At 35.7% G+C, this 13195-nt stretch overlaps 1 protein-coding gene across 2 annotated transcripts in view; it reads left to right on the top strand.

Moving 5' to 3' along the window:
• AFTPH (aftiphilin) overlaps window positions 1–13195 on the top strand; it is a 93742-nt gene that overhangs the window by 16677 nt on the left and 63870 nt on the right. The window lies entirely within an intron of this gene.

Here is a 13195-nt window from a genome sequence, read left to right as displayed (position 1 = left end):
TTTACTTGGAATCTATGGATTTGGCTATAATGTTCCTGGGAGTTTTCATTTTGGAGTTTCTTCAAAGAGATTTCCAACAGATTCTATTTCTACTCTGCCCTCTGATTCTTAGCGATCTGGGCAGTTTTCTTTTAAGATTTCTTGAAATATAAGGCTTTTGTTTTGATCATGATATTCAGGTAGTCCAGTAATTCTTAAATATTTTCCACATTCTGTTTTCCAGATGAGTTGTTTTTGCTTTTGACCTTGTTTTATTATTTCTTGTTGTTGAATGGAGTCACTGACTTCTGTTTTGACCATTATATTTTTCAGAGAGTTTATTGCTTGGACAAGGTTTTGTACCTTTGGAGCCAAACTGTTAAACTCCCATTACAATTCTTCTATTATTTTCCATTTTTTCCCTCTGACGGTCTCATTTCATTGACAAAAATGTTTTTAACTTTTTTTTTTTGAGGCATCAACAGTCTACTTTAATCAAGTACCTGCATCATTCCCTGAGTTCATGGGAAAAAGTCAACACCCTGAACTTCAGAGAAAATACAAACGGAAATTACAAGCAAAAATTACAGATAGAAAGACCAACAGACAGGGCTTCCAACTGTTTAACCATAGACAATACATACTTCATTACCAGAGAGAGAAGTACCAACATCTGGGCTTTCAAAGCTGGGAGGCTTCTCAAAATAGCTGCCCAGAATCTCATCTGGCACATGAACCTTCTTCCCAAAAATAAGCCCCAAAGCAAAACCTCACCTCGGAGAGTATATATGTACTCATTTTTTCTTTATTTTTTTTTTAATGTTCTACAATCACTGCCATAAAACTTAGATTTTTACCCCCCCACACACCTACCCCCCTTCACCCCCCTCTCTCCCCAAGACGGCATACAATTCTATATAGGACCTACATATACTTTCCTTTTGAATATGTTTTTACTATAGTCATGCTGTGTAGACAAACTAAAATAAATTGAAGAAATCATATAACAAATCAAAACATAATACACACACACAAACATGATATGCTACATTCTGCAAATGAATTCCATAGTTCTTTCTCTGAGTGTGGAAGGCATTTTGCCTTAGAAATCCACCATTGAGATTTTTTTTTTTAATAAGTTCTTGCGTTATTACAAAATTCCAAGTCTACCAGAAAAAAGTCTCGCGCACTGTGGTTGTTGCTGTGCACAAAGTTCTCCTGGTTCTGCTCCTTTCTCTCAGCGTCAGATCATATAAGTCCTTCCAGGCTTCCCTGAAGTCTTCTTGTTCATCATTTCTTATAGTGCAATAGTTCTCCATTCATATACCATAATTTATTCAGCCATTCCCCAATTGATGGGCATCCCCTTGACTTCCAGTTTTTGGCAACTACAAAGAGTGCTGCTATAAATATTTTTGTTCATGTGGGACCCTTTCCCATTTTTATGATCTCTTGGGGATACAGTCCTAGTAGCAATATTGCTGAGTCAAAGGGTATGCACATTTTTGTAGCCCTTTGGGCATAGTTCCAAACCGCTCTCCAGAATGGTTGGATGTGTTTTTAACTTTAAAAAAAAAAAGTTACTGCTTCATTTTTTTTTCAGGAATTCTTATTGAATTTGTGCATAGGCTGTATCTTTTTTGAGGTTTTGCTTGTAGATGTTTTGGGATCATTCTCCTGTGTTTGTGCGTTGAATATCCCTGTCACTATGCTAGCTTTTTGTGGTGGTATTCCTTTTCTTTTTGTTCATTCTTCCAACTTACTTTCTGACTTGGATTTTATTTTAGGGGCAGACTTTGTACATTTCTGGAGGCATCTGGGCTCATCCTGTTGCTTGGGGGATAGAATGTTATGTTGTTCCTGATTCTCAGGGTCTGCCTAGGCTTGGAACCTGCAAGCTTTCGGTATTCCCAAAGTGATTTGATATAGGGTAAAGTCTTATTGCTGTAGGTATTCATAGCAGACAGATGGGAGAAGGAATAAAGTGGAAGCAGGAAAACCTATTAGTATGTTATGGCAGTAGTCCAGATAAGAGGTCATTAGAATCTGATGAAGGGGTGGTAGCTATTTCAGTGGAGAGATAACTTTGGATGCATGCTATATTGTAGAAATTGAATCAACGAAACTAGGAAACTGATTGATTATATGGGGTAGTAGTAAGAAAGGGGATGACTTTAAGGTTTCCAACCCAGGCAGTTGGAACAGTAGTGGTGCCCACAACAGGAATAGAGACATTAGGAACAAGGGCAGGTCTTGGAGGTGTTGTGATAGAAAAACCAATGGGACATCCATTTGGAGATGTAGGATAGGAGCTTATATTCATTGTTTTGTGGCGGAACAGTTGTGAGGAGGGAGTTGGTAGACAGGGACTTAGTGAGGCAAAAAAAGAAGAAATAAAAGAATGTCAATGAAATGCTGAAAAATACACAGAAATGAGCAAAAAGAAATTTAAGCAGGAGAAAAATGTCAGTTTTGTTACTATCTTGCCAAATGTAATCTAAACTTTTCTTAAACTATGTAAGATAGAAGTTTCATTTCATATTTAATCCTCTTTTCTGTTCTTTTGGATAGTGAAGTGTTTATGTTTGATATTTAAGTTCATCACAAAAGAAGAAGAGAAAATACCCAAGGTGAGAGTACGGAAAGGTCAAGAAAAAGGGTAGAGGGAGGGAAATACACATTTATATAACACCTACTATGTGCCAGGCACTGTGCTTTACAATTAACATCTCTGTTAATTCTCACAATAACCCTGAGAAGTAGGTGCTGTCATTATCCCCACTTTATAATTGAAGAAATGGAGCCAAACAGAGGGTGAGTAACTTGCCCAGGTTCACACAGCTAGTGTCTGAGGCCAGATTTGAACTCATGAAGATGAGTCTTCCTGACTTCAGCTCCAGGGCTGTATCTCCTGCACCACCTAGCAATCCTTAAGGGTGGAAAGATGGTTAAAGAGAAGCTAAAACTATCCCTATTTGGTATGGTGATTTACTTTTAAAATCCTAGGAAATTAACAGCTTTAGCAAAGTTGTTGGCTACAGAATAAATCCTCAAAAATCAACAGCATTTTTTTGTTAATAATAACAAAATCAAAGAGACAGTAATAGAAAGGGAAGTCCCATTCCAGATAACTACAAAATGCATAAGATATCTGGGAATCAACCTACCAGAGCACTCAAAATATTTGCATAAACAACTTAAATAGTGAGAGCAATATTCAGTTCTGGGATGTACCAATACGATAAAAATGACAATACTACAAACTTAGTTTATAGTTTTAATGTTCTATCAATCACATTATCAAGGGGATACTCTACAGAACTTGATAAAATAATTAGAAAATCCATTTAGAAAAATAAAAGATCTACACTATCAAAAGGAACAATGAAAAGAGGTAGAGATAGAAGGGGAAAAGCAATTCTGGATTTCAAACTGTATTATACAATAGCTGTTATTAAAACCATATGACTGTTTAAAAAATAGATTGAACAATGGAACAAACCAGATAAGGGGAAATCAGAAATAATGGAATTTAATTTAATAACCTAGTGTTTGAGAAACCAGAAGGCATAAGTTACTTAGGAGAGAGCTCCCTGTTTGATAAAAACTTCTGGGAAAATGGAAATCAGTCTGGTAGAAATTAGACTTAAACTAACATCATACTCCACAATGCATTCTAAATGAATATGTGAGCTTAATAATAATAAGACCAAAAGCCATCCCCCATTAGATAAATGTTCAAAGCGTATGAAGAAACAGTTCTTAAAAGAAAAATTACCAACCATTAACAGCCATTTTAAAGAAATACAAATCAAAATAACTCTGAGGTTTCATCTCTTAACTTGCAGATTGGCAAAAATCACAAAATATGGGAATAGTCAGTGTAGGAGGGGATTGTGGAAATTGCATTGTTGATGTTGCTGTGAATCAGGACAACCATTTTGGAAAGCAGTTTGTAGTTATGCAAATAAAGTGACTAAATATCCATACCTTTTGATTCAAAAATTCTGTCACTAGGTTTATACCCTAAAGAGGCCATGGATAAGAAGAAAGTCCCTATAAACACCAAAATATTTGTAACAGCACTTTTTTTTGTTAACAGAGAATCTTAAACAAAGTAGATGCCCATCAACTGCAGAATGGCTAAATACATTGTAGTACATGATGCAATGCAGTATTATTGTGCTGTAAGAAGTGATGAACATGATTAATACAGAAAACAGGGAAAGATCTACATGAATTGATGCAGAGTGAAGTAAGCAGAGCCAAAAAAAGAGAAAAATTTACCAGTAACTTCAAGAAGGAAAAGTGAAGGAATAACCACAAAAAAGTGAATATTGCAAAGAACCAAGCATGGCTTGAAAGAAAGGGAATGAGAAGATAGCACCATCCTACCCCTTCGCAGAGGTGGGAGTTCCACAAGTGTTATATGTTACACATTTTCAGACTTTTGGGGCATATTAATAAGATACACTGATTATATTTGTAATATGGGATGGTTCTTTGGAAGGGGGGAGATAATGATGGAAATTATGATGAAAAAGATCAATAAAATTACTTATAAGAGAATAAAGTACAGATTATTTAAAAAGTGACAAAGTAGACCTTATTTTGAATGGGCTATATAGCTAGGGCTTATTTGATATCTTATAGTCTTACAAGGGAACTAATTTTCTGCTTTTAAAATATATCCTTATATTTTATGATAAAGTCATTTAAACATTTCTGTATGAGCAGACTGGATTTTTCTAAAGGTTGAGATCTTTTGTCAACTACAAGGTATATGAAAAATATGTTCTTGAATATTGCAATGTAAGATTTTCCTTTTGTAACTAGAAAATAAAATAATTATACATATATATGTTTATGACATAAGTAACCCGCCCAAAAATTTATTTTCTTCTGTGAAATAATTTTTAAATGGCATGATACATTGTTAATAACAACATATCCCACACAGACACCAAAACACAAAACCATGCTTTTAGAATTTCAAAAAGTCTTTGAGGTCATTTGGTCCATGCCCCTCAGTTTGACAGATGAGAAAACTTACTGAAGAGAATAGATTACTTGCTCAAGACAATGGAAATAACAGGTGGCAGAATCAGGACTGGAATCCAAATCCTTTGATTCTGAACTAGTATTCTTATCACTGTACCACATTGTCTGTTGCTTCTGCTGGTTGTAGAGTAGGTTAAGGCCTCTGGATTGGAAGTACTTTGTCATCTGGAATAAGTAACAAGAAACTGCTTCTTTCCTCTTCACTTAATGTTTTATAATTTCTGGGGTTAATTTTATTTATACTAAGAATTGGGGGCAGGATATAATTGGATATAAACTCTTTATAATCAGGGACTTGTCCTGCTTTTGCATTTTAGTTTCTAGTTCCTAGCATTTTGAAGTTGTTTCAGAATGCTTGTTTGTAATCCAGTTAAAAATTTCTACATACAAATTCAGTTACACAGTGATAACCTAGATTAGTAACCTCTTTTGAGGACAAATCCTCTTCTAAAACAGTTGGCCTGAGGTGGAAATGATTATACAGTGTTGGTTTGATGACAGCAGTGACTGAAAAGGTGGAAGTGACACTGTCTTTCTCAAGGGCCAGGGTCTTGAATCTACCAAACAGGCAAAAAGTGCTCCTATGCTCACATAAAAAAGTAAAGGAGGTGCTACCAAGGCCTATATTGACTGGACCAGAAGTTATTAACTTTTTTTTTTGTCTTGGACTCCTTTTCTCAGAATCATGTTTTTAAAGGCATAAAATATGTAGGATCACAAAGAAAACTGTCTATAGATATCCCATTCACATCTTGGGGCTTAGGGGTATGGCACCCTCATGATGGGGAAAATTCACATAAAATTTTTTTGACCCTCCCTTTGTGTCACAGAAGAAGTCTGAATTATTATGGTATTAAAAGATAAAATATGTTGATGTTATACAATACTACATGTATTTGATGCATTTCAGAGTTTTTAAACATGTTTTTTTTGTCATCGGCTGGCCTTCACACGTCATCTGCAGCTTCTGCAAAACTCCCCCCAAAATTCCCATTTAATTTCTCATGTCAAATTAAGCGGTGAGAGAGAAATGTATTAGGAGGAGAAAGGAAGAAATGGAATGGGGCAAATTACCTCTCATAAAAGAGGCAAGCAAAAGACTTTTTAAGGGAGGGAAAAAGAGGGGAGGTGAGAGAAAAACATGAAGTTTACTCTCATCACATTCCACTAAAGGAAGGAATAAAATGCACACTCATTTTGGTATGAAAACCTATCTTACAATACAGGAAAGTGGGGGAGAAGAGGATAAGCAGGGTGGCGGGGGATGATGGAAGGGAGGGCAATGGGAGGAAGGAGCAATTTGAAGTCAACACTCTTGGGGAGGGACAGGATCAAAAGAAAGAATAGAAGCAATGGGGGGCAGGATAGGATGGAGGGAAATATAGTTAGTCTTACACAACCCGACTATTATGGAAGTCATTTGCAAAACTACACAGATATGGCCTATATTGAATTGCTTGCCTTCCCAAGGGAAGGGGTGGGAAGGGAGGGATGAAGAGAAGTTGGAACTCAAGTTTTATGAACAACTATCGAGTACTGTTCCTGCTACTAGGGAACAAGAAATACAGGTAATGGGGTATAGAAAGTTATCTGGCCCTACAGGACAAAGGAGAAGATAGGGACAAGGGAAGGGAGGGATGATAGAAGAGAGGGCAAATCAGTGATAGGGGCAATTAGAATGCTCAGTATTTTGGGATGGGGGGAGGGGAGAAAATTTGGAACCCAAAATTTTGTGAAAATGAATGTTAAAAGTTAAATAAATAAATTTTAAAAAAAAGAACTGACCACTCCCTAAACCCACCCAAAACACCTAGTTAACTATACTATAGAATATCCTATATAAACTTTCCCTGTACCCCTTTAAAGTTCCAGGTTCCCTAAGAATTCTTGCCCGCTGAAAAGTGTAATAAATCTTTACCTTGACTTTAACAGTGCTTGAGTTCATGAATTCTTCTCCAGACGACTTGCCTCTGGTACTGGGTCTTTGTGGGGGTCTCATACCCCATTTCTAGCCCTTATCAACCCAATGTAGCTCAGTACTCCTGAGCTCAAGAGATCCAGTAGCCTTACCCTTCTTGGGAGTTAAGATTACAGGTATGCCTCTTCATGCCTAGCAACACTTATTCTATGCATATTTACAAGTGTGCATGCTGTATATGTTGTGTCTCCCCATATTTTGTAAGCCTCTTGAGATCAGAGACTATCTCATTTTGTCTGTATCCCCAGCACCCAACACAATGACAAGCACATAGTCGGTGCTTAATAAATACTAACTTACTAAATGCCTGGAATGAGCCTTTGCACAGAGACTGTTGACAGAATTTAAGTATGCATGAGTGTTCTTTGTAGCTGACTCAACCTAGAGGATTGTGAAGAAGGTAACTCTTCTGCAAATAAGGCATACTAGATTTATATTGAGTGTCTTTGGGGAAAGAATAGATAATTGTCTTAATAATTTTTTAGATTTAAACAATCTCTTTCGTATTATATAATGTAATAGAGAATTATTATATTAATTAATTAGTAGTAGAAGAGGTTGAGAAACTCTTTCTTGAAAAAAAAGAAAAGGGAAATATAGCCACCTTTCCTCCTCCCCTCCTCCTCTTCTCCTCTACCCACATCCATGCTGATGTGGGTTGGCCCTTCTGTCTGGGCAAGAAATACAAGTCTGGTTCTTAAACTTCCAGAACAGAATGGCAGATTTTCCTTCTTCTCCTCCAGGACCCAGAACTAATGGTTCTCACTTTAATTAAAAACATACATGATTTGGACTATGAAAAAAAAATTTCTCATGTCAGCCCGCAGTATATCGAAACCGTGGTGGAGAAAATTGCTGTGTGGATGGGATAATTATGTATTGAAATATAGCTGACAAAATGTTTTTATTTTTAAATTCATGGACCTCACGAAAAGAACATCTTTATTAAACTCTATGTGCCTTCTGGGCAAGGACCTTGTCCCACTAATTTCACACCTTAATGCTTGTTATTACTACCAGCTCCTTCTCCCAGTGGACTAAGATCAGGGATCTCCTACACAAGGTTTTCATAAGTTATTGCTCCCCCATCTACCATAATTATTAATGACCTGCCCCCTTAACATATACTTTTCATTAACTTAATGTTTTCCCTTAGTAGACGGTAAGCTTTTTGTGGACTAGGGTTTTTTTGTTTTTCTCAGTTTTTTTCAGGACTTACATATAGTATGCATTTTAAAAATACTTGTCAAATAAGTGAAAGCTAGGGTATTGGCATATAATAGAGATCCTTGAAAGTTAGGCTAACAAGTTTGAATTTGACTCACTAGACGTTATAGGTCTTTTGAAGGCTTTTGAACAGAAAAACAATGTAACTGGTGGATCCATGCAGAAAGATGACTGGTCTGGGTAAAATTGAATTAATAGTAATAGTTTGAGATAATAATATTTTCTTTACTTCTGATTGTGGTGATGAATTATATACCTGTGAAAGCTCTTTATAAACCAGAAAAATATGTTAGATGCTAAATTGAATGAACTCCTAAATCCTGCAGGTGTTCTGAACAGATTTGTGAGCAAGATAGAAAACTTCATGAATGAAATGGATCTTGAACTAGATTTGAAGGGTGAATAGAATCTGACTAGATAAAGAGAAACAAAGGGGAAAAAAATCAGATGATGGGTAACATCATGAGTGAAACCATGGTTTCATAGAGATAAGTATGACACTTTATCAGAGTGAATGGAGAGCCATGAAAACCAGATAGAGAAAGTTAGATTTGATGTGGCAAGAAAATTGGGAGATACTGAAAATTTTTGATCACTATAGTGATGTGATGAAATGATGCTGAAAAAAAATTGTACTGCTGTTGTTTGCAGGATAGATTGGAAAGGGGAAAGACCAATAATACCATGTAGAAGATTGCTTAAGTATTCAAGTAATAATGACCTGATGACTAGAGTGCAGAATAGAATAGTTGCAGTGGGAACAGGAAAGGACAGATTGTATGAAGAAAATGAAGAAATAACTTGAATAAAGGCTAGATGGGGCAGACAGGGAGATGAGTCAGAGAATGACTTCACGATTATGAGTCTGGTTAAATGATGAAATGATATCATTGGCAGAAACAAGGATGCATGAAGAGGAAGCTAGTTTTGGGGAGAAGGTAAAAGTGTTTTGTCCCATATCTGTTGAGTTTGATGTCAAGTCAAAAAATCAGATGGAGATGTCTAATTGAAAATAAGTAATAACTAGGTCTTAGTTGAGGGTGGAGTAGAATATAAACTCAGATGTCATTTGCATGGAGGTGATGGTTAAAGCCAAGAAAATTAATGAGAAAGGGATTGCAAAGCACTGAACCTGGAAAAAATACCTATAAGGAGCAGAAGTAAGAGGGCAGAGAGCGTGTGTATGTAAGAGAGATTGAGAGATCCCAGAGAGTTAAAGAAAACAGAATAGCCTTGTGTCACAGAGACCATGTTTAGAGAGAAGTTCAAGAAGCTGGGATGACACCAGTACTGTGAAAAGAGGTCTAGGCAAAACACCTTATAATTGGGTCAGTGGTAATTTTTGAGAAAAGTTCACATAGATTAGAAATGAAGCGAGACTTAAAGTAACAATGGAGGTATGGAGATGAAGGAGAGCAGAGACAGCTTATATGAGAAGTAGTATCTAAAAGAAAGAAATAGGATCTTAGTTATATTGAGCAGTAATGCCAAGCCAAGGTGAATTCTCTTTCTCCTTCCTGCCTCCAGGACAGATAATGGAGATCTGTTTGTTTAAAGATGGGGGAAAGGAGCCAAACATACTTGGAAAGTTTGAAGAGAATAATTATGGGAGCAAGATCCTGCAGGAACTGGGAAGGCCTGTGTTCTTGGACATAGTTAAATGGTTTAGTCTTTAGAGAATGAATGCCTTTTTTCCTCTGAGCCCCGAAGAAAGGATTGAAGAATTGATATAGAGAAAGATAATGGAGAGGGTACATATGGGGGTACCTTCTTAACCTTAATTTAATGAAAAAGGAGGCATTAGCTAAAAGGTAAAGAAAATTAAGCAGTTTGCAACAAATTGAATGGACAGTTTTTAGCTAGTGAGAATCTATGACATACATAAAAAGGTGGTGAATGTACTACTTTTTATGTACATTGGTACATAATAAAATGTTATGTGAAGGGATTGTTACAGTTTACAAAATGCTTTGTCTGCACAACAATCAGGTGAGGTAGGTAATGCAACTATTTTCTTTGAACAGATGAGGAAATTGAGGTATAGTCAGATAGTGACTTGACCAGGGTCAACAACTAATAAGAACAATAGAGACCTAAACCCAGGCCTTCTAACCCTGCAGTGTTATGCTGCCTTTTTAAAGAAATGATGTTACCTATAGTTAGTCTTTCACAACATGACTGTTATGAAAGTGTTTTGCATGGCTATGAATGTATAATCTATATTGAATTGCTTGCTTTCTCAGTGAGGGTGGGTAGGGAGGGAGAGAATGTAAAACTCAAAAGTTTTAAAAATGAATGTTAAAAATTGTTTTACATGTAACTGGGAAATAAAATACACAGGCAGTGGAGTATAGAAATCTATCTTACCCTACAGGAAAATAGAAGGGGGAAAGGGTAGAAGGGACGACAGATTGGGGGAAGGAGTAATCAGAATGCATGCAGTCTTGGGGCAGGGGGAGGGGGAAGATAGGAAGAAAATTTGGAATTCAAAATCTTATGGAAATGAATGTTGAAAACTAAAAATAAATTAAGGAAAACAACAACAAAAGAATTTATATTACCAAGCACTTAAATATCATGTGGTCTTGCTGTTGTCAGGAACAAAAGGTGTAATTTTTTTTCCCTCCATACTAGGTATTCTGAATAACTGAAACAGTTTAGGAGTTAAATGCAAATCCTGAATCTTAATGCCAGAGATTAAAAATTAAGCTTTATTTCTTATGGCAGAAAAAGGATTTTAAAAATCAGTGATGCTAAGAAGCACTTTATGTAGTTTTTTCATTTTTCTCCATTTGATAGTATTCAAATTTTAACGATAATATGTAACTTTTATGAGGTCCAGAATTGTCCAACCTACAATAAAAAAGACAGAGGCAGAGGCAGAGCTTCAGCCCAATGGCACTTTATCGAAGGGTCCATTGCCCACTTCCTCCAGTGCTTTAGTTTTATAGTGCTGGATATAGATGAAGCAAACTAAAAATACAGAATCCCATTGATTGACAAATGGGCTAATAATTTAGACCTATCTTGACCTTTCAGGAGGTCCTACCAAGAAGACCAATAGGCTAGTCTAATAACAGATATCATCATATCTAAATGGGTTTATGGGCCAGTAGACAGGCAGGTCACAGGCAGACAGACAAGGCCACCTCTTGTTCAAGTGCTCATAGTCATCTCACGTCAGGCGATAGATGACAAGGGACAGATGGGCAACAAAAGTAGCTGTGGGACTTTACATGTAATTGATCCAAGCTGGGTTTGGTCGCCATAACAAGGGAAAACAATGGTTGAAAGTCTTCTAGTTAGCTTCTTGTGAGTAAGCAAGTGAACTTAAATCTACAGTTCACCACTTTGGGGCCTAATATACAGAATTTATAGTCACTATCCCTATGGAATCATATCAAACTGATTAATATTGAAACTGATTAATATTGATTGGAATAAAATAGGGCTCCAATTAATCATCTATCACACATTTATGTACCACCTTACAAAATTTTCATTTGATTCTCACAACACTGAGGTAGCCATATTTTATGGATGAGGAGACAGACTCAGAGATTAAATCACTTACTGGGATCACAGCTAGGAATGTCAGCTAGTATTCAGTCACATCCTTACGACTTCATGTCCTGCACTTACAGAGTTGTCAGAGGAACACCAAATCATGTTATCTAAAGTTATATCAGTAACACTATTTGTAGGTACAGTAATTGTAGAGACATTTAATTCCCAAAACGTTGGTCTAGTGAATAAAGTTTAACTGGAAGACTTTTTTTTTTACATGTGAAACAACTAAAATAATTCTTAATATAGTACTAGAAAATTTTGTAAGCCCTAGCATCCACCCTTGCTGCTTTTTTTTCTTTTTAGGAGCCCAGTTGGATATTCTCTACCTCATTTGTTTAAAAAAAAATGGTATTGTAAATTGAAAATAAAAATTTATGTTAGTGGGATTGACTCATTTTTTTCCGTATCTCTGTATAACATGCTGAGCCTTTGTCTTTATACTTTTTCTAAACTTCCATTCTAATGCTTTTTAGTAGCCTGAAGATAAAGCTGATCTCACTGAACCAAAGCATCCTCTTGAGTTCAAGTTGAATGATACATTATTGAATCAGAAATCAGTTTACTTCTTTGTGATTAGAGGGAGGAGGAGTTATGAAGTATCATTGGCTGGCATGAGAAATTTGAACGTACATCAGATATATGTGTGTGTATATATACATATATGTGTATATTAGTGTTTTATGTTTTTAAAATACCTCAGATAAGAATTGCTTAGAAATCAACATTTAAAGATTAAATTTTCTGAACTGTGAAATATTACTATTAAAAAGCCTGTGTAATTTTCATCAAAAGTTTTTTTATTTTAAAAAATTGATTTTTTTTTTGGTAGTTCATATTATAATTCTTATTTGGTATTATTAATATGCAAGATTGAGACTCCAAATGCAACCAAGGACATTTCATAATTTTCTTTTCCAAAATTTTATGACATCTTAACCTATTACACATTTCCTTCCCAAAAGTAGCTTTACATGAATAATCAAATAAAGTAATAATAGAAAGTATTAATATAATTGGTTTCTGAGACATTTTAGAAGAAAGCTTTAAGTGTAACTGAAGAATGTGCCAAGGAATCTGCATCATTTTGTCATTTAAGCTTTTGCTGAATTAAACTGCTTTTATTGTTTTTCTTCAATAGAAAAGTTATTGTTAGCTTTTAAGAACTAGCAGGAGCACTAATGTGTCATGATATTTAAAAATTCATAGATGATTGAAATAAAATTTAAGTGACCCATTTATTCCCACTTTCCTCAAAATTTATACTTCTCTTTCATTCCCAGTGTCAGCTAAATGTCCCTGTACCAGAAGAAGGATTAAGGAATATCAATGACTTTTCTTTTTCTGTGGTTCAAAGGCTATATGTCTGAGCTATTAAATGTT

Source organism: Notamacropus eugenii, chromosome 1, assembly GCF_028372415.1.
Source record: "Notamacropus eugenii isolate mMacEug1 chromosome 1, mMacEug1.pri_v2, whole genome shotgun sequence".
NCBI lineage: Eukaryota > Metazoa > Chordata > Mammalia > Diprotodontia > Macropodidae > Notamacropus > Notamacropus eugenii.
Note: the sequence above shows the minus strand (reverse complement) of the source record. Positions and strands in the feature narration are given on the sequence as shown.